This window comes from Oncorhynchus kisutch, linkage group LG5 (genome assembly GCF_002021735.2).
Source record: "Oncorhynchus kisutch isolate 150728-3 linkage group LG5, Okis_V2, whole genome shotgun sequence".
NCBI lineage: Eukaryota > Metazoa > Chordata > Actinopteri > Salmoniformes > Salmonidae > Oncorhynchus > Oncorhynchus kisutch.
In genome coordinates, this window is record NC_034178.2 from 78125107 (window position 1) to 78151886 (window position 26780).

Below are 26780 nucleotides of genomic sequence, written 5' to 3' on the forward strand. Positions count from 1 at the left end.
CCATGTAATATAGTCTACACCATCACAATAAATCCATGTAATATAGTCTACCTACACCATCACAATAAATCCATATAATATAGTCTACACGATCACACTAAATCCATGTAATATAGTCTACACGATCACCATAATCCATGTAATATAGTCTACACCATCACAATAAATCAGTAATATAGTCTACACGATCACAATAAATCCATGTAATATAGTCTACCTACACCATCACAATAAATCCATATAATAATATAGTCTACACCATCACAATAAATCCATGTAATCTTTTTAATTATTTAATTTTACCTTTATTTAACCAGGTAGGCAAGTTGAGAACAAGTTCTCATTTACAATTGCGACCTGGCCAAGATAAAGCAAAGCAGTTCGACAGATAAAACGACACAGAGTTACACATGGAGTAAAAACAAACATACAGTCAATAATGCAGTATAAACAAGTCTATATACAATGTGAGCAAATGAGGTGAGAAGGGAGGTAAAGGCAAAAAAGGCCATGATGGCAAAGTAAATACAATATAGCAAGTAAAATACTGGAATGGTAGTTTTGCAATGGAAGAATGTGCAAAGTAGAAATAAAAAATAATGGGGTGCAAAGGAGCAAAATAAATAAATAAATTAAAATTAAATACAGTTGGGAAAGAGGTAGTTGTTTGGGCTAAATTATAGGTGGGCTATGTACAGGTGCAGTAATCTGTGAGCTGCTCTGACAGTTGGTGCTTAAAGCTAGTGAGGGAGATAAGTGTTTCCAGTTTCAGAGATTTTTGTAGTTCGTTCCAGTCATTGGCAGCAGAGAACTGGAAGGAGAGGCGGCCAAAGAAAGAATTGGTTTTGGGGGTGACTAGAGAGATATACCTGCTGGAGCGTGTGCTACAGGTGGGAGATGCTATGGTGACCAGCGAGCTGAGATAAGGGGGGACTTTACCTAGCAGGGTCTTGTAGATGAATATAGTCTACACCATCACAATTAATCCATGTAATATAGTCTACCTACACCATCACAATTAATCCATGTAATATAGTCTACCTACACCATCACAACAAATCCATGTAATATAGTCTACATCATCACAATAAATCCATGTAATATACTCTACACCATCACAATAAATCCATGTAATAGTCTACCTACACCATCACAATAAATCCATGTAATATAGTCTACACACACCATCACAATTAATCCATGTAATATAGTCTACCTACACCATCACAATTAATCCATGTAATATAGTCTACCTACACCATCACAATTAATCCATGTAATATAGTCTACCTACACCATCACAATTAATCCATGTAATATAGTCTACCTACACCATCACAATTAATCCATGTAATATAGTCTACCTACACCATCACAATTAATCCATGTAATATAGTCTACACCATCACAATAAATCCATGTAATATAGTCTACACCATCACAATATATCCATGTAATATAGTCTACCTACACCATCACAATAAATCCATGTAATATAGTCTACCCACACCATCACAATACATCCATGTAATATAGTCTACACCATCACAATAAATCCATGTTATATAGTCTACCTACACCATCACAATAAATCCATGTAATATAGTCTACATCATCACAATAAATCCATGTAATATAGTCTACACCATCACAATAAATCCATATAATATAGTCTACACCATCACAATAAATCCATGTAATATAGTCTACCTACACCATCACAATAAATCCATATAATATAGTCTACACCATCACAATAAATCCATGTAATATAGTCTACCTACACCATCACAATAAATCCATGTAATATAGTCTACACACACCATCACAATAAATCCATGTAATATAGTCTACACACACCATCACAATAAATCCATGTAATATAGTCTACCTACACCATCACAATAAATCCATGTAATATAGTCTACCTACACATCACAATAAATCCATGTAATATAGTCTACCTACACCATCACAATAAATCCATGTAATATAGTCTACCCACACCATCACAATACATCCATGTAATATAGTCTACACCATCACAATAAATCCATGTAATAGTCTACCTACACCATCATAATAAATCCATGTAATATAGTCTACCTACACCATCACAATAAATCCATATAATATAGTCTGTCTACACCATCACAATTAATCCATGTAATATAGTCTACACCATCACAATTAATCCATGTAATATAGTCTACCTACACCATCACAATTAATCCATGTAATATAGTCTACCTACACCATCACAATTAATCCATGTAATATAGTCTACCTACACCATCACAATTAATCCATGTAATATAGTCTACACCATCACAATAAATCCATGTAATATAGTCTACCTACACCATCACAATAAATCCATGTAATATAGTCCACACCATCACAATAAATCCATGTAATATAGTCTACATCATCACAATAAATCCATGTAATATAGTCTACACCATCACAATAAATCCATGTAATATAGTCTACCACCATCACAATAAACCATGTAATATAGTCTACCTACACCATCACAATAAATCCATATATATATTCTAACCAATCACAATAAATCCATATAATACAGTCTACACCATCACAATAAATCCATGTAATATAGTCTACACCATCACAATACATCCATGTAATATAGTCTACCTACACCATCACAATAATCCATGTAATATAGTCTACCTACACCATCACAATTAATCCATGTAATATAGTCTACCTACACCATCACAATAAATCCATGTAATATAGTCTACCCACACCATCACAATACATCCATGTAATAATAGTCTACACCATCACAATAAATCCATGTAATAGTATACCTTACACCATCACAATGAATCCATGTAATATAGTCTACCTACACCATCACAATAAATCCATGTAATATAGTCTACCTACACCATCACAATAATCCATGTAATATAGTCTACACCATCACATTAATCCATATAATATAGTCTACACCATCACAATAAATCCATGTAATATAGTCTACCTACACCATCACAATAAATCCATGTAATAGTCTACCTACACCATCACAACAATAAATCCATGTAATATAGTCTACTACACATCACAATAAATCCATGTAATATAGTCTACCTACACCATCACAATAATCCATGTAATATAGTCTACCCACACCATCACAATACAATCCATGTAATATAGTCTACACCATCACAATAAATCCATGTAATAGTCTACCTACACCATCACAATAAATCCATGTAATATAGTCTACCTACACCATCACAATAAATCCATGTAATATAGTCTACATCATCACAATAAATCCATGTAATATAGTCTTACACCATCACAATAAAATCCATATAATATAGTCTACACCATCACAATAAATCCATGTAATATAGTCTACCTACACCATCACAATAAATCCATATAATATAGTCTACACCATCACAATAAATCCATGTAATATAGTCTACCTACACCATCACAATAAATCCATGTAATATAGGTCTACACACACCATCACAATAAATCCATGTAATATAGTCTACCAACACACCATCACAATAAATCCATGTAAATATAGGCTACCTACACCATCACAATAAATCCATGTAATATAGTCTACACCATCACAAAAATCCATGTAATATAGTCTACACCATCACAATAAATCCATATAATAGTCTACACCATCACAATAAATCCATGTAATATAGTCTACCTACACCATCAAATAAATCCATGTAATATAGTCTACACCACATCACAATAAATCCATGTAATATAGTCTACTACACACACCATCACAATAAATCCATGTAATATAGTCTACCTACACCATCAACAATAAATCCATGTAATATAGTCTACCTACACATCACAATAAATCCATGTAATAAGTCTACCTACACCATCACAAATAAAATCCATGTAATATAGTCTACCTACACCATCACAATAAATCCATGTAATATAGTCTACCACACCATCACAATAAATCCATGTAATATAGTTATACACCATCACAATAAATCCATGTAATATAGTCTACCTACACCATCACAATAAATCCATGTAATATAGTCTACCTACACCATCACAAAATCCATGAATATAGTCTACACCATCACAATAAATCCATGTAATATAGTTACTACACCATCACAATAAATCCATGTAATATAGTCTACATCATCACAATAATCCATGTAATATAGTCTACACCATCACAATAAATCCATGTAATATAGTCTACCTACACCATCACATAAATCCATGTAAATAGTCTACACTACACCATCACAATAAATCCATGTAATATAGTCTACACACACCATCACAATAAATCCATGTAATATAGTCTACCTACACCATCACAATAAATCCATGTAATATAGTCTACACCATCACAATAAATCCATGTAATATAGTCTACTACACCATCACATATAATCCATGTAATATAGTCACCTACACCATCACAATGAATCCATGTAATATAGTCTACACCATCACAATTAATCCATGTAATATAGTCTACACCATCACAAAAATCCATGTAATATAGTCTACCTACACCATCACAATAAATCCATGTAATATAGTCTACCTACACCATCACAATAAATCCATGTAATATAGTCTACCTACACATCACAATAAATCCATGTAATATAGTCTACCTACACCATCACAATAAATCCATGTAATATAGTCTACCCACACACATCACAATAAATCCATGTAATATAGTCTACACCATCACAATAAATCCATGTATAGTCTACCTACACCATCACAATAAATCCATGTAATAGTCTACCTACACCATTCACAATAAATCCATGTAATATAGTCTACATATCACAATAATCCATGTATATAGTCTACACCATCACAATAAATCCATATAATATAGTCTACACCATCACCATAATCCATGTAATATAGTCTACTACACCATCACAATAAATCCATGTAATATAGTCTACACCATCACAATAAATCCATGTAATATAGTCTACCTACACCATCACATAAATCCATGTAATATAGTCTACCTACACCATCACAATAAATCCATGTAATATAGTCTACACACCACATCACATAATCCATGTAATATAGTCTACCTACACCATCACAATAAATCCATGTAATATAGTCTACATCATCACAATAAATCCATGTAATATAGTCTACCCATCACAATAAATCCATTAATAATCTAGTCTACACCATCACAATAAATCCATGTAATATAGTCTACCTACACCATCACAATAAATCCATGTAATATAGTCTACATACACCATCACAATAATCCATGTAATATAGTCTACACACACATCACAATACATCATGTAATATAGTCTACCTACACCATCACAATAAATCCATGTAATATAGTCTACTACACATCACATAAATCCATGTAATATAGTCTACCTACACCATCACAATAAATCCATGTAATATAGTCTACCCACCCATCACAATAAATCCTGTAATAGTCTACCCACACCATCACAATAAATCCATGTATAATAGAGTCTACACCATCACAATAAATCCATGTAATATAGTCTACCTACACCATCACAATAAATCCATGTAATATAGTCTACCTACACCATCACAATAATCCATGTAATATAGTCTACACCATCACAATAAATCCATGTAATAGTCTACCTACACCATCACAATAAATCCATATAAATATAGTTACACATCACATAAATCCATGTAATATAGTCTACACCATCACAATAAATCCATGTAATATAGTACACCTATCACCAAATAAATCATGTAATATAGTCTACCTACAACCATCACAATTAATCCATGTAATATAGTCTACCTACACCATCACAATAAATCCATGTAATATAGTCTACCTACACCATCACAATAAATCCATGTAATATAGTCTCTACACCATCACAATAAATCCATGTAATATAGTCTACCTACACACATCACAATAAATCCATGTAATATAGTCTACCTACACCATCACAATAAATCCATGTAATATAGTCTACCACACCATCACAATACATCCATGTAATATAGTCTACACCATCACAATAAATCCATGTAATAGTCTACCTACACCATCAAATGAATCCATGTAATATAGTCTACCTACACCATCCCAATAAATCCATGTAATATAGTTACCTACACAATCACAATGAATCCATGTAAATATAGTCTACACCATCACAATTAATCCATGTAATATAGTCTACACCATCACAATAAATCCATGTAATATAGTCTACCTACACCATCACAATAAATCCATGTATATAGTCTACCTACACCATCACAATAAATCCATGTAATATAGTCTACCTACACATCACAATAAATCCATGTAATATAGTTACCTACACCATCACAAAAATCCATGTATATAGTCTACCTACACCCACAATAAATCCATGGATATAGTCTACACCATCACAATAAATCCATGTAATAGTCTACCTACACCATCACAATAAATCCATGTAATATAGTATACCTACACCATCACAATAAATCCATGTAATATAGTCTACATCAATCACAATAAATCCATGTAATATAGTTCACCATCACAATAAATCCATAATATAGTCTACACCATCACAATAAATCCATGTAATATAGTCTACCTACACCATCACAATAAATCCATATAATATAGTCTACACCATCACAATAAATCCATGTAATATAGTCTACCTACACCATCACAATAAATCCATGTAATATAGTCTACACCATCACAATAAATCCATGTAATATAGTCTACACACACCATCACAATAAATCCATGTAATATAGTCTACCTACACCATCACATAAATCAATCCATGATAAGTCTCCTACACCATCACATAAATCCATGTAATATGTCTACACCATCACAATAAATACATTTATAATATAGTCTACACCATCACAATAAATCCATGTAATATAGTCTACCTACACCATCACAATAAATCCATGTATATAGTCTACACCACACCATCACAATAAATCCCTGTAATATAGTATCACACACCATCACAATAAATCCATGTAATATAGTCTACCTACACCATCACAATAAATCCATGTAATATAGTCTACCTACACTCACAATAATCCATGTAATTAGTCTACCTACACCATCACAATAAATCCATTGTAATATAGTTACCCACACCCTCACCAATAAATCATGTAATATAGTCTACCCACACCATCACAATAAATCCATGTAATATAGTCTACCCATCACAATAAATCCAGTAATATAGTCTCCTACACCATCACAATAAATCCATGTAATATAGTCTACCCACACCATCACAATACATCATGTAATATAGTCTACACCATCACAATAAATCCATGTAATATAGTCTACCCTACACCATCACAATAAATCCATGTAATATAGTCTACATCATCACAATAAATCCATGTAATATAGTCTACACCATCACAATAAATCCATGTAAATAGTCTACCTACACCATCACAATAAATCCATGTATATAGTCTACACACACATCACAATAAATCCATGTAATATAGTCTACCCACACATCACACATAAATCCATGTTAATATAGTCTACTACACCATCACAATAAATCCATGTAATATAGTCTACACCATCACAATAAATCCATATAATATAGTCTACCTACACCATCACAATAAATCCATGTAATATAGTCTACCTACACCATCACAATGAATCCATGTAATATAGTCTACACCATCACAATTAATCCATATAATATAGTCTACACCATCACAATAAATCCATGTAATATAGTCTACCTACACCATCACAATAAATCCATGTAATATAGTCTACCTACACCATCACAATAAATCCATGTAATATAGTCTACCTACACATCACAATAAATCCATGTAATATAGTCTACCTACACCATCACAATAAATCCATGTAATATAGTCTACCTACACCATCACAATACATCCATGTAATATAGTCTACACCATCACAATAAATCCATGTAATAGTCTACCTACACCATCACAATAAATCCATGTAATATAGTCTACCTACACCATCACAATAAATCCATGTAATATAGTCTACATCATCACAATAAATCCATGTAATATAGTCTACACCATCACAATAAATCCATATAATATAGTCTACACCATCACAATAACTCCATGTAATATAGTCTACCTACACCATCACAATTAATCCATGTAATATAGTCTACCTACACCATCACAATTAATCCATGTAATATAGTCTACCTACACCATCACAATTAATCCATGTAATATAGTCTACACCATCACAATAAATCCATGTAATATAGTCTACCTACACATCACAATAAATCCATGTAATATAGTCTACCTACACCATCACAATAAATCCATGTAATATAGTCTACCCACACCATCACAATACATCCATGTAATATAGTCTACACCATCACAATAAATCCATGTAATAGTCTACCTACACCATCACAATGAATCCATGTAATATAGTCTACCTACACCATCACAATAAATCCATGTAATATAGTCTACCTACACCATCACAATGAATCCATGTAATATAGTCTACACCATCACAATTAATCCATATAATATAGTCTACACCATCACAATAAATCCATGTAATATAGTCTACCTACACCATCACAATAAATCCATGTAATATAGTCTACCTACACCATCACAATAAATCCATGTAATATAGTCTACCTACACATCACAATAAATCCATGTAATATAGTCTACCTACACCATCACAATAAATCCATGTAATATAGTCTACCTACACCATCACAATACATCCATGTAATATAGTCTACACCATCACAATAAATCCATGTAATAGTCTACCTACACCATCACAATAAATCCATGTAATATAGTCTACCTACACCATCACAATAAATCCATGTAATATAGTCTACACCATCACAATAAATCCATGTAATATAGTCTACACCATCACAATAAATCCATATAATATAGTCTACACCATCACAATAAATCCATGTAATATAGTCTACCTACACCATCACAATAAATCCATATAATATAGTCTACACCATCACAATAAATCCATGTAATATAGTCTACCTACACCATCACAATAAATCCATGTAATATAGTCTACACACACCATCACAATAAATCCATGTAATATAGTCTACACACACCATCACAATAAATCCATGTAATATAGTCTACCTACACCATCACAATAAATCCATGTAATATAGTCTACACCATCACAATAAATCCATGTAATATAGTCTTACACCATCACAATAAATCCATATAATATAGTCTACACCATCACAATAAATCCATGTAATATAGTCTACCTACACCATCACAATAAATCCATGTAATATAGTCTACACACACCATCACAATAAATCCATGTAATATAGTCTACACACACCATCACAATAAATCCATGTAATATAGTCTACCTACACCATCACAATAAATCCATGTAATATAGTCTACCTACACATCACAATAAATCCATGTATATAGTCTACCTACACCATCACAATAAATCCATGTAATATAGTCTACCCACACCATCACAATAAATCCATGTAATATAGTCTACCCACACCATCACAATACATCCATGTAATATAGTCTACACCATCACAATAAATCCATGTAATATAGTCTACCCACACCATCACAATAAATCCATGTAATATAGTCTACCCACACCATCACAATACATCCATGTAATATAGTCTACACCATCACAATAAATCCATGTAATATAGTCTACCTACACCATCACAATAAATCCATGTAATATAGTCTACATCATCACAATAAATCCATGTAATATAGTCTACACCATCACAATAAATCCATGTAATATAGTCTACCTACACCATCACAATAAATCCATGTAATATAGTCTACACACACCATCACAATAAATCCATGTAATATAGTCTACACACACCATCACAATAAATCCATGTAATATAGTCTACCTACACCATCACAATAAATCCATGTAATATAGTCTACACCATCACAATGAATCCATGTAATATAGTCTACCTACACCATCACAATAAATCCATGTAATATAGTCTACCTACACCATCACAATGAATCCATGTAATATAGTCTACACCATCACAATTAATCCATATAATATAGTCTACACCATCACAATAAATCCATGTAATATAGTCTACCTACACCATCACAATAATCCATGTAATATAGTCTACCTACACCATCACAATAAATCCATGTAATATAGTCTACCTACACATCACAATAAATCCATGTAATATAGTCTACCTACACCATCACAATAAATCCATGTAATATAGTCTACCCACACCATCACAATACATCCATGTAATATAGTCTACACCATCACAATAAATCCATGTAATAGTCTACCTACACCATCACAATAAATCCATGTAATATAGTCTACCTACACCATCACAATAAATCCATGTAATATAGTCTACATCATCACAATAAATCCATGTAATATAGTCTACACCATCACAATAAATCCATATAATATAGTCTACACCATCACAATAACTCCATGTAATATAGTCTACCTACACCATCACAATAAATCCATATAATATAGTCTACACCATCACAATAAATCCATGTAATATAGTCTACCTACACCATCACAATAAAATCCATGTATATAGTCTACACACACCATCACAATAAATCCATGTAATATAGTCTACACACACCATCACAATAAAATCCATGTAATATAGTCTACCTACACCATCACAATAAATCCATGTAATATAGTCTACATCATCACAATAAATCCATGTAATATAGTCTACACCATCACAATAAATCCATATAATATAGTCTACACCATCACAATAAATCCATGTAATAGTCTACCTACACCATCACAATAAATCCATGTAATATAGTCTACCACACACCATCACAATAAATCCATGTAATATAGTCTACACACACCATCACAATAAATCCATGTAATATAGTCTACCTACACCATCACAATAAATCCATGTAATATAGTCTACCTACACATCACAATAAATCCATGTAATATAGTCTACCTACACCATCACAATAAATCCATGTAATATAGTCTACCTACACCATCACAATAAATCCATGTAATATAGTCTACCTACACCATCACAATAAATCCATGTAATATAGTCTACACCATCACAATAAATCCATGTAATATAGTCTACCTACACCATCACAATAAATCCATGTAATATAGTCTACCTACACCATCACAATAAATCCATGTAATATAGTCTACACCATCACAATAAATCCATGTAATATAGTCTACCTACACCATCACAATAAATCCATGTAATATAGTCTACACCATCACAATAAATCCATGTAATATAGTCTACACCATCACAATAAATCCATGTAATATAGTCTACCTACACCATCACAATAAATCCATGTAATATAGTCTACACACACCATCACAATAAATCCATGTAATATAGTCTACCTACACCATCACAATAAATCCATGTAATATAGTCTACACCATCACAATAAATCCATGTAATATAGTCTACCTACACCATCACAATAAATCCATGTAATATAGTCTACACACACCATCACAATAAATCCATGTAATATAGTCTACACACACCATCACAATAAATCCATGTAATATAGTCTACACCATCACAATAAATCCATGTAATATAGTCTACCTACACCATCACAATAAATCCATGTAATATAGTCTACCTACACATCACAATAAATCCATGTAATATAGTCTACCTACACCATCACAATAAATCCATGTAATATAGTCTACCCACACCATCACAATACATCCATGTAATATAGTCTACACCATCACAATAAATCCATGTAATAGTCTACCTACACCATCACAATAAATCCATGTAATATAGTCTACCTACACCATCACAATAAATCCATGTAATATAGTCTACCTACACCATCACAATAAATCCATCTAATATAGTCTACACCATCACAATAAATCCATATAATATAGTCTACACCATCACAATAAATCCATGTAATATAGTCTACCTACACCATCACAATAAATCCATATAATATAGTCTACACCATCACAATAAATCCATGTAATATAGTCTACCTACACCATCACAATAAATCCATGTAATATAGTCTACACACACCATCACAATAAATCCATGTAATATAGTCTACACACACCATCACAATAAATCCATGTAATATAGTCTACCTACACCATCACAATAAATCCATGTAATATAGTCTACATCATCACAATAAATCCATGTAATATAGTCTACACCATCACAATAAATCCATGTAATATAGTCTACACCATCACAATAAATCCATGTAATATAGTCTACCTACACCATCACAATAAATCCATATAATATAGTCTACACCATCACAATAAATCCATGTAATATAGTCTACCTACACCATCACAATAAATCCATGTAATATAGTCTACACACACCATCACAATAAATCCATGTAATATAGTCTACCACACCATCACAATAAATCCATGTAATATAGTCTACCTACACCATCACAATAAATCCATGTAATATAGTCTACCTACACATCACAATAAATCCATGTAATATAGTCTACCTACACCATCACAATAAATCCATGTAATATAGTCTACCCACACCATCACAATAAATCCATGTAATATAGTCTACCTACACCATCACAATAAATCCATGTAATATAGTCTACCCACACCATCACAATACATCCATGTAATATAGTCTACACCATCACAATAAATCCATGTAATATAGTCTACCTACACCATCACAATAAATCCATGTAATATAGTCTACATCATCACAATAAATCCATGTAATATAGTCTACACCATCACAATAAATCCATATAATATAGTCTACACCATCACAATAAATCCATGTAATATAGTCTACCTACACCATCACAATAAATCCATATAATATAGTCTACACCATCACAATAAATCCATGTAATATAGTCTACCTACACCATCACAATAAATCCATGTAATATAGTCTACACACCATCACAATAAATCCATGTAATATAGTCTACACACACCATCACAATAAATCCATGTAATATAGTCTACCTACACCATCACAATAAATCCATGTAATATAGTCTACCTACACATCACAATAAATCCATGTAATATAGTCTACCTACACCATCACAATAAATCCATGTAATATAGTCTACCCACCATCACAATAAATCCATGTAATATAGTCTACACCATCACAATAAATCCATGTAATAGTCTACCTACACCATCACAATAAATCCATGTAATATAGTCTACCTACACCATCACAATAAATCCATGTAATATAGTCTACCTACACCATCACAATAAATCCATGTAATATAGTCTACACCATCACAATAAATCCATGTAATATAGTCTACCTACACCATCACAATAAATCCATGTAATATAGTCTACCTACACCATCACAATAAATCCATGTAATATAGTCTACCTACACCATCACAATAAATCCATGTAATATAGTCTACCTACACCATCACAATAAATCCATGTAATATAGTCTACACCATCACAATAAATCCATGTAATATAGTCTACCTACACCATCACAATAAATCCATGTAATATAGTCTACACCATCACAATAAATCCATGTAATATAGTCTACACATCACAATAAATCCATGTAATATAGTCTACACCATCACAATAAATCCATGTAATATAGTCTACACCATCACAATAAATCCATGTAATATAGTCTACCTACACATCACAATAAATCCATATAATATAGTCTACACCATCACAATAAATCCATGTAATATAGTCTACCTACACCATCACAATAAATCCATATAATATAGTCTACACCATCACAATAAATCCATATAATATAGTCTACCTACACCATCACAATAAATCCATGTAATATAGTCTACCTACACATCACAATAAATCCATGTAATATAGTCTACCTACACCATCACAATAAATCCATGTAATATAGTCTACCCACACCATCACAATACATCCATGTAATATAGTCTACACCATCACAATAAATCCATGTAATAGTCTACCTACACCATCATAATAAATCCATGTAATATAGTCTACCTACACCATCACAATAAATCCATATAATATAGTCTGTCTACACCATCACAATTAATCCATGTAATATAGTCTACACCATCACAATTAATCCATGTAATATAGTCTACCTACACCATCACAATTAATCCATGTAATATAGTCTACCTACACATCACAATTAATCCATGTAATATAGTCTACCTACACCATCACAATTAATCCATGTAATATAGTCTACACCATCACAATAAATCCATGTAATATAGTCTACCTACACCATCACAATAAATCCATGTAATATAGTCTACACCATCACAATAAATCCATGTAATATAGTCTACACCATCACAATAAATCCATGTAATATAGTCTACACCATCACAATAAATCCATGTAATATAGTCTACACCATCACAATAAATCCATGTAATATAGTCTACCTACACCATCACAATAAATCCATATAATATAGTCTACACCATCACAATAAATCCATGTAATATAGTCTACCTACACCATCACAATAAATCCATATAATATAGTCTACACCATCACAATAAATCCATATAATATAGTCTACACCATCACAATAAATCCATGTAATATAGTCTACACCATCACAATAAATCCATGTAATATAGTCTACCTACACATCACAATAAATCCATGTAATATAGTCTACCTACACCATCACAATAAATCCATGTAATATAGTCTACCCACACCATCACAATACATCCATGTAATATAGTCTACACCATCACAATAAATCCATGTAATAGTCTACCTACACCATCACAATGAATCCATGTAATATAGTCTACCTACACCATCACAATAAATCCATGTAATATAGTCTACCTACACCATCACAATGAATCCATGTAATATAGTCTACACCATCACAATTAATCCATATAATATAGTCTACACCATCACAATAAATCCATGTAATATAGTCTACCTACACCATCACAATAAATCCATGTAATATAGTCTACCTACACCATCACAATAAATCCATGTAATATAGTATACCTACACATCACAATAAATCCATGTAATATAGTCTACCTACACCATCACAATAAATCCATGTAATATAGTCTACCTACACCATCACAATAAATCCATGTAATATAGTCTACATCATCACAATAAATCCATGTAATATAGTCTACACCATCACAATAAATCCATGTAATATAGTCTACCTACACCATCATAATAAATCCATGTAATATAGTCTACCTACACCATCACAATAAATCCATGTAATATAGTCTACACACACAATCACAATAAATCCATGTAATATAGTCTACCTACACCATCACAATAAATCCATGTAATATAGTCTACCTACACCATCACAATAAATCCATGTAATATAGTCTACCTACACATCACAATAAATCCATGTAATATAGTCTACCTACACCATCACAATAAATCCATGTAATATAGTCTACCCACACCATCACAATACATCCATGTAATATAGTCTACACCATCACAATAAATCCATGTAATAGTCTACCTACACCATCACAATAAATCCATGTAATATAGTCAACCTACACCATCACAATAAATCCATGTAATATAGTCTACACACACCATCACAATAAATCCATGTAATATAGTCTACCTACACCATCACAATAAATCCATGTAATATAGTCTACCTACACCATCACAATAAATCCATGTAATATAGTCTACATCATCACAATAAATCCATGTAATATAGTCTACACCATCACAATAAATCCATGTAATATAGTCTACACCATCACAATAAATCCATGTAATATAGTCTACCTACACCATCACAATAAATCCATGTAATATAGTCTACCTACACCATCACAATAAATCCATGTAATATAGTCTACCTACACATCACAATAAATCCATATAATATAGTCTACACCATCACAATAAATCCATGTAATATAGTCTACACCATCACAATAAATCCATGTAATATAGTCTACCTACACCATCACAATAAATCCATGTAATATAGTCTACACCATCACAATAAATCCATGTAATATAGTCTACCTACACCATCACAATAAATCCATGTAATATAGTCAACCTACACCATCACAATAAATCCATGTAATATAGTCTACACACACCATCACAATAAATCCATGTAATATAGTCTACCTACACCATCACAATAAATCCATGTAATATAGTCTACCTACACCATCACAATAAATCCATGTAATATAGTCTACATCATCACAATAAATCCATGTAATATAGTCTACACCATCACAATAAACCCATGTAATATAGTCTACACCATCACAATAAATCCATGTAATATAGTCTACCTACACCATCACAATAAATCCATATAATATAGTCTACCTACACCATCACAATAAATCCATGTAATATAGTCTACCTACACATCACAATAAATCCATATAATATAGTCTACACCATCACAATAAATCCATGTAATATAGTCTACACCATCACAATAAATCCATGTAATATAGTCTACCTACACCATCACAATAAATCCATGTAATATAGTCTACACCATCACAATTAATCCATGTAATATAGTCTACCTACACCATCACAATTAATCCATGTAATATAGTCTACCTACACCATCACAATTAATCCATGTAATATAGTCTACCTACACCATCACAATAAATCCATGTAATATGGTCTACACCATCACAATGAATCCATGTAATATAGTCTACACCATCACAATAAATCGATGTAATATAGTCTACCTACACCGTCACAATAAATCCATGTAATATAGTCTACCTACATCATCACAATAAATCCATATAATATAGTCTACACCATCACAATAAATCCATGTAATATAGTCTACCTACACCATCACAATTAATCCATGTAATATAGTCTACACCATCACAATAAATCCATGTAATATAGTCTACACCATCACAATAAATCCATGTAATATAGTCTACCTACACCGTCACAATAAATCCATGTAATATAGTCTACCTACACCATCACAATAAATCCATGTAATATAGTCAACCTACACCATCACAATAAATCCATGTAATATAGTCTACACACACCATCACAATAAATCCATGTAATATAGTCTACCTACACCATCACAATAAATCCATGTAATATAGTCTACCTACACATCACAATAAATCCATGTAATATAGTCTACCTACACATCACAATAAATCCATGTAATATAGTCTACCTACACCATCACAATAAATCCATGTAATATAGTCTACACCATCACAATAAATCCATGTAATAGTCTACCTACACCATCACAATAAATCCATGTAATATAGTCTACACACACCATCACAATAAATCCATGTAATATAGTCTACCTACACCATCACAATAAATCCTTGTAATATAGTCTACCCACACCATCACAATACATCCATGTAATATAGTCTACACACACCATCACAATAAATCCATGTAATATAGTCTACCTACACCATCACAATAAATCCATGTAATATAGTCTACCTACACCATCACAATAAATCCATGTAATATAGTCTACCTACACCATCACAATAAATCCATGTAATATAGTCTACCTACACCATCACAATAAATCCATGTAATATAGTCTACACACACCATCACAATAAATCCATGTAATATAGTCTACCTACACCATCACAATAAATCCATGTAATATAGTCTACCTACACATCACAATAAATCCATGTAATATAGTCTACCTACACATCACAATAAATCCATGTAATATAGTCTACCTACACCATCACAATAAATCCATGTAATATAGTCTACCTACACCATCACAATAAATCCATGTAATATAGTCTACACCATCACAATAAATCCATGTAATTTAGTCTACCTACACCATCACAATAAATCCATGTAATATAGTCTACATCATCACAATAAATCCATGTAATATAGTCTACACCATCACAATAAATCCATGTAATATAGTCTACACCATCACAATAAATCCAGGTAATATAGTCTACCTACACATCACAATAAATCCATATAATATAGTCTACACCATCACAATAAATCCATGTAATATAGTCTACCTACACCATCACAATAAATCCATATAATATAGTCTACCTACACCATCACAATAAATCCATGTAATATAGTCTACCTACACCATCACAATAAATCCATGTAATATAGTCTACCTACACCATCACAATAAATCCATGTAATATAGTCCACACCATCACAATAAATCCATGTAATATAGTCTACACCATCACAATAAATCCATGTAATATAGTCTACACCATCACAATAAATCCATGTAATATAGTCTACCTACACATCACAATAAATCCATTTATTTATTTTATTTTCACCTTTATTTAACCATGTAATATAGTTGACAACAAGTCTCATTTGCAACTGCACCTCCAAGATAAAGCATAGCAGTGTAGCATACAACAAAGAGTTACACATGGAGTAAACCAATTAACAAGTCAATAACACAGTAGAAAACAAAGGGGGGGTCTATATACAATGTGTGCAAAAGGCATGAGGAGGTAGGCAAATAATTACAATGCAGATTACACTCCATGATAAAATAATGTAATATAGTATAGTCACACCAATATAATATAGTCTACACCATCACAATAAATCCATGTAATATAGTCTACCTACACCATCACAATAAATCCATATAATATAGTCTACACCATCACAATAAATCCATGTAATATAGTCTACCTACACCATCACAATAAATCCATGTAATATAGTCTACACCATCACAATAAATCCATGTATTATAGTCTACCTACACCATCACAATACATCCATATAATATAGTCTACACCATCACAATAAATCCATATAATATAGTCTACACCATCACAATAAATCCATGTAATATAGTCTCTCTACACCATCACAATAAATCCATGTAATATAGTCTACACCATCACAATAAATCCATGTAATATAGTCTACCTACACCGTCACAATAAATCCATGTAATATAGTCTACCTACACCATCACAATAAATCCATGTAATATAGTCTACCTACACCATCACAATAAATCCATGTAATATAGTCTACCTACACCACAATAAATCCATGTAATATAGTCTACACACCATCACAATAAATCCATGTAATATAGTCTACCTACACCATCACAATAAATCCATGTAATATAGTCTACCTACACCATCACAATAAATCCATGTAATATAGTCTACACCATCACAATAAATCCATGTAATATAGTCTACCTACACCATCACAATAAATCCATGTAATATAGTCTACCTACACCATCACAATAAATCCATGTAATATAGTCTACCTACACCATCACAATAAATCCATGTAATATAGTCTACACCATCACAATAAATCCATGTAATATAGTCTACACCATCACAATAAATCCATGTAATATAGTCTACCTACACCATCACAATAAATCCATGTAATATAGTCTACCTACACCATCACAATAAATCCATGTAATATAGTCTACACCATCACAATAAATCCATGTAATATAGTCTACCTACACCATCACAATAAATCCATGTAATATAGTCTACACCATCACAATAAATCCATGTAATATAGTCTACACCATCACAATAAATCCATGTAATATAGTCTACCTACACCATCACAATAAATCCATGTAATATAGTCTACCTACACCATCACAATAAATCCATGTAATATAGTCTACCTACACCATCACAATAAATCCATGTAATATAGTCTACACACCATCACAATAAATCCATGTAATATAGTCTACCTACACCATCACAATAAATCCATGTAATATAGTCTACCTACACATCACAATAAATCCATGTAATATAGTCTACCTACACATCACAATAAATCCATGTAATATAGTCTACCTACACCATCACAATAAATCCATGTAATATAGTCTACACATCACAATAAATCCATGTAATAGTCTACCTACACCATCACAATAAATCCATGTAATATAGTCTACCTACACCATCACAATAAATCCATGTAATATAGTCTACCTACACCATCACAATAAATCCATGTAATATAGTCTACACCATCACAATAAATCCATGTAATATAGTCTACCTACACCATCACAATAAATCCATGTAATATAGTCTACCTACACCATCACAATAAATCCATGTAATATAGTCTACCTACACCATCACAATAAATCCATGTAATATAGTCTACCTACACCATCACAATAAATCCATGTAATATAGTCTACCTACACATCACAATAAATCCATGTAATATAGTCTACACACACCATCACAATAAATCCATGTAATATAGTCTACCTACACCATCACAATAAATCCATGTAATATAGTCTACCTACACCATCACAATAAATCCATGTAATATAGTCTACCTACACATCACAATAAATCCATGTAATATAGTCTACCTACACCATCACAATAAATCCATGTAATATAGTCCACACCATCACAATAAATCCATGTAATATAGTCTACACCATCACAATAAATCCATATAATATAGTCTACCTACACCATCACAATAAATCCATGTAATATAGTCTACCTACACATCACAATAAATCCATATAATATAGTCTACACCATCACAATAAATCCATGTAATATAGTCTACACCATCACAATAAATCCATGTAATATAGTCTACCTACACCATCACAATAAATCCATGTAATATAGTCTACACCATCACAATAAATCCATGTAATATAGTCTACCTACACCATCACAATAAATCCATGTAATATAGTCTACCTACACCATCACAATAAATCCATGTAATATAGTCTACCTACACCATCACAATAAATCCATGTAATATAGTCTACCTACACCATCACAATAAATCCATGTAATATAGTCTACACCATCACAATAAATCCATGTAATATAGTCTACACCATCACAATAAATCCATGTAATATAGTCTACCTACACCATCACAATAAATCCATGTAATATAGTCTACCTACACATCACAATAAATCCATATAATATAGTCTACACATCACAATAAATCCATGTAATATAGTCTACACCATCACAATAAATCCATGTAATATAGTCTACACCATCACAATAAATCCATGTAATATAGTCTACACCATCACAATAAATCCATGTAATATAGTCTACCTACACCATCACAATAAATCCATGTAATATAGTCTACACACACCATCACAATAAATCCATGTAATATAGTCTACCTACACCATCACAATAAATCCATGTAATATAGTCTACCTACACCATCACAATAAATCCATGTAATATAGTCTACACACACATCACAATAAATCCATGTAATATCTACTACACCATCACAATAAATCCATGTAATATAGTCTACACCATCACAATAAATCCATGTAATATAGTCTACCTACACCATCACAATAAATCCATGTAATATAGTCTACCTACACCATCACAATAAATCCATGTAATATAGTCTACCTACACCATCACAATAAATCCATGTAATATAGTCTACACCATCACAATAAATCCATGTAATATCTACTACACCATCACAATAAATCCATGTAATATAGTCTACCTACACCATCACAATAAATCCATGTAATATAGTCTACACCATCACAATAAATCCATGTAATATAGTCTACCTACACCATCACAATAAATCCATGTAATATAGTCTACCTACACCATCACAATAAATCCATGTAATATAGTCTACCTACACCATCACAATAAATCCATGTAATATAGTCTACACCATCACAATAAATCCATGTAATATAGTCTACACCATCACAATAAATCCATGTAATATAGTCTACCTACACCATCACAATAAATCCATGTAATATAGTCTACCTACACCATCACAATAAATCCATGTAATATAGTCTACACCATCACAATAAATCCATGTAATATAGTCTACCTACACCATCACAATAAATCCATGTAATATAGTCTACACCATCACAATAAATCCATGTAATATAGTCTACACCATCACAATAAATAAATCCATGTAATATAGTCTACCTACACCGTCACAATAAATCCATGTAATATAGTCTACCTACACCATCACAATAAATCCATGTAATATAGTCTACCTACACCATCACAATAAATCCATGTAATATAGTCTACACACACCATCACAATAAATCCATGTAATATAGTCTACCTACACCATCACAATAAATCCATGTAATATAGTCTACCTACACATCACAATAAATCCATGTAATATAGTCTACCTACACATCACAATAAATCCATGTAATATAGTCTACCTACACCATCACAATAAATCCATGTAATATAGTCTACACCATCACAATAAATCCATGTAATAGTCTACCTACACCATCACAATAAATCCATGTAATATAGTCTACACACACCATCACAATAAATCCATGTAATATAGTCTACCTACACCATCACAATAAATCCATGTAATATAGTCTACCTACACCATCACAATAAATCCATGTAATATAGTCTACCTACACACATCACAATAAATCCATGTAATATAGTCTACCTACACCATCACAATAAATCCATGTAATATAGTCTACCTACACCATCACAATAAATCCATGTAATATAGTCTACCTACACCATCACAATAAATCCATGTAATATAGTCTACCTACACCATCACAATAAATCCATGTAATATAGTCTACACACACCATCACAATAAATCCATGTAATATAGTCTACCTACACCATCACAATAAATCCATGTAATATAGTCTACCTACACATCACAATAAATCCATGTAATATAGTCTACCTACACATCACAATAAATCCATGTAATATAGTCTACCTACACCATCACAATAAATCCATGTAATATAGTCTACCTACACCATCACAATAAATCCATGTAATATAGTCTACACCATCACAATAAATCCATGTAATATAGTCTACCTACACCATCACAATAAATCCATGTAATATAGTCTACATCATCACAATAAATCCATGTAATATAGTCTACACCATCACAATAAATCCATGTAATATAGTCTACACCATCACAATAAATCCAGGTAATATAGTCTACCTACACATCACAATAAATCCATATAATATAGTCTACACCATCACAATAAATCCATGTAATATAGTCTACCTACACCATCACAATAAATCCATGTAATATAGTCTACCTACACCATCACAATAAATCCATGTAATATAGTCCACACCATCACAATAAATCCATGTAATATAGTCTACACCATCACAATAAATCAATGTAATATAGTCTACACCATCACAATAAATCCATGTAATATAGTCTACCTACACATCACAATAAATCCATTTATTTATTTTATTTTCACCTTTATTTAACCAGGTAGGCTAGTTGAGAACAAGTTCTCATTTGCAACTGCGACCTGGCCAAGATAAAGCATAGCAGTTTGAGCATACACAAAGAGTTACACATGGAGTAAACAATTAACAAGTCAATAACACAGTAGAAAACAAAGGGGGGGTCTATATACAATGTGTGCAAAAGGCATGAGGAGGTAGGCAAATAATTACAATTTGCAGATTAACACTGGAGTGATAAAAGAATGTAATATAGTATAGTCTACACCAATAGAATATAGTCTACACCATCACAATAATCCATTAATATAGTCTACCTACACCATCACAATAAATCCATATAATATAGTCTACACCATCACCAATAAATCCATGTAATATAGTCTACCTACACCATCACAATAAATCCATGTAATATAGTCTACACCATCACAATTAATCCATGTAATATAGTCTACCTACACCATCACAATACATCCATGTAATATAGTCTGTCTACACCATCACAATAAATCCATGTAATATAGTCTACACCATCACAATAAATCCATGTATTATAGTCTACCTACACCATACAATAATCCATATAATATAGTCACACCATCAAATAAATCCATATAATATAGTCTACACCATCACAATAAAATCCATGTAATATAGTCTCTCTACACCATCACAATAAATCCATGTAATATAGTCTACACCATCACAATAAATCCATGTAATATAGTCTACCTACACCGTCACAATAAATCCATGTAATATAGTCTACCTACACCGTCACAATACATCCATGTAATATAGTCTACCTACACCGTCACAATACATCCATGTAATATAGTCTACCTACACATCACAATACATCCATGTAATATAGTCTACCTACACCATCACAATACATCCATGTAATATAGTCTACCTACACCGTCACAATAAATCCATGTAATATAGTCTACCTACACCGTCACAATAAATCCATGTATATAGTCTGTCTACACCATCACAATAAATCCATGTAATATAGTCTGTCTACACCATCACAATAAATCCATGTAATATAGTCTGTCTTAACCATCACAATAAATCCATGTATTATAGTCTACCTACACCATCACAATAAAGCCATATATATAGTCTACACCATCACAATAAATCCATGTAATATGGTCTGTCTACACCATCACAATAAATCCATGTAATATAGTCTACACCATCACAATAAATCCATGTAATATAGTCTACCTACACCATCACAATAAATCCATATAATATAGTCTACACCATCACAATAAATCCATGTAATATAGTCTACCTACACCGTCACAATAAATACATGTAATATAGTCTACACATCACAATAAATCCATGTAATATAGTCTACACATCACAATAAATCAGTGTAATATAGTCTACACCATCACAATACATCCATGTAATATAGTCTGTCTACACCATCACAATAAATCCATGTAATATAGTCTACACCATCACAATAAATCCATGTATTATAATCTACCTACACCATCACAATAAATCCATATAATATAGTCTACACCATCACAATAAATCCATGTAATATAGTCTGTCTACACCATCACAATAAATCCATGTAATATAGTCTACACCATCACAATAAATCCATGTAATATAGTCTACCTACACCATCACAATAAATCCATATAATATAGTCTACACCATCACAATAATCCATGTAATATAGTCTACAAACACCGTCACAATAAATACATGTAATATAGTCTACACATCACAATAAATCCATGTAATATAGTCTACACATCACAATAAATCCATGTAATATAGTCTACACATCACAATACATCCATGTAATATAGTCTACACCGTCACAATAAATCCATGTAATATAGTCTACCTACACCGTCACAATGCATCCATGTTAATATAGTCTACCTACACCGTCACAATAAATCCATGTAATATAGTCTACCTACACCATCACAATAAATACATGTAATATAGTTCTACCTACACCGTCACAATAAATACATGTAATATAGTCTACACATCACAATAAATCCATGTAATATAGTCTACACCATCACAATACATCCATGTAATATAGTCTACACCATCACAATAAATCCATGTAATATAGTCTACCTACACCATCACAATAAATCCATGTAATATAGTTCTACCTACACCATCACAATAAATCCATGTTAATATAGTCTACCTACACCATCACAATCAATCCATGTAATATAGTATACCTACACCATCACAATAAATCCATGTAATATAGTCTACCTACACCATCACAATAAATCCATGTAATATAGTCTACACCCATCACAATACATCCATGTAATATAGTCTACCTACACCATCACAATAAATCCATGTAATATAGTCTGGTCTACACCATCACAATAAATCCATATAATATAGTCTACACCATCACAATAAATCCATGTATTATAGTCTACCTACACCATCACAATAAATCCATATAATATATTCTACACCATCACAATAAATCCATGTAATATAGTCTGTCTACACCATCACAATAAATCCATGTAATATAGTCTACACCATCACAATTAAATCCAGTAATATAGTCTACCTACACCGTCACAATAAATCCATGTAATATAGTCTACCTACACGTCACAATACATCCATGTAATATAGTCTACCTACACCGTCACAATAAAATTCCATGTAATATAGTCTACCTACACCATCACAATAAATCCATGTAATATAGTCTACCTACACCGTCACAATAAATACATGTAATATAGTCTACACATCACAATAAATCCATGTAATATAGTCTACACCATCACAATACAATCCATGTAATATAGTCTACACCATCACAATAAATCCATGTAATATAGTCTACCTACACCATCACAATAAATTCCATTGTAATATAGTCTACCTACACCATCACAATAAATCCATTGTAATATAGTCTGTCTACACCATCACAATAAATCCATGTAATATAGTCTACACAATCACAATAAATCCATGTATTATAGTCTACCTACACCATCACAATAAATCCATATAATATAGTCTACACCATCACAATAAATCCATGTAATATAGTCTGTCTACACCATCACAATAAATCCATGTAATATAGTCTACACCATTCACAATAA

The 26780-nt window shown here is 31.9% G+C and overlaps 1 protein-coding gene across 1 annotated transcript in view; it reads left to right on the top strand.

Moving 5' to 3' along the window:
• LOC109878774 (IQ motif and SEC7 domain-containing protein 1-like) overlaps positions 1 to 26780 on the top strand; it is a 172761-nt gene that overhangs the window by 11814 nt on the left and 134167 nt on the right. The gene's annotated exons all lie outside the window — the stretch shown is intronic.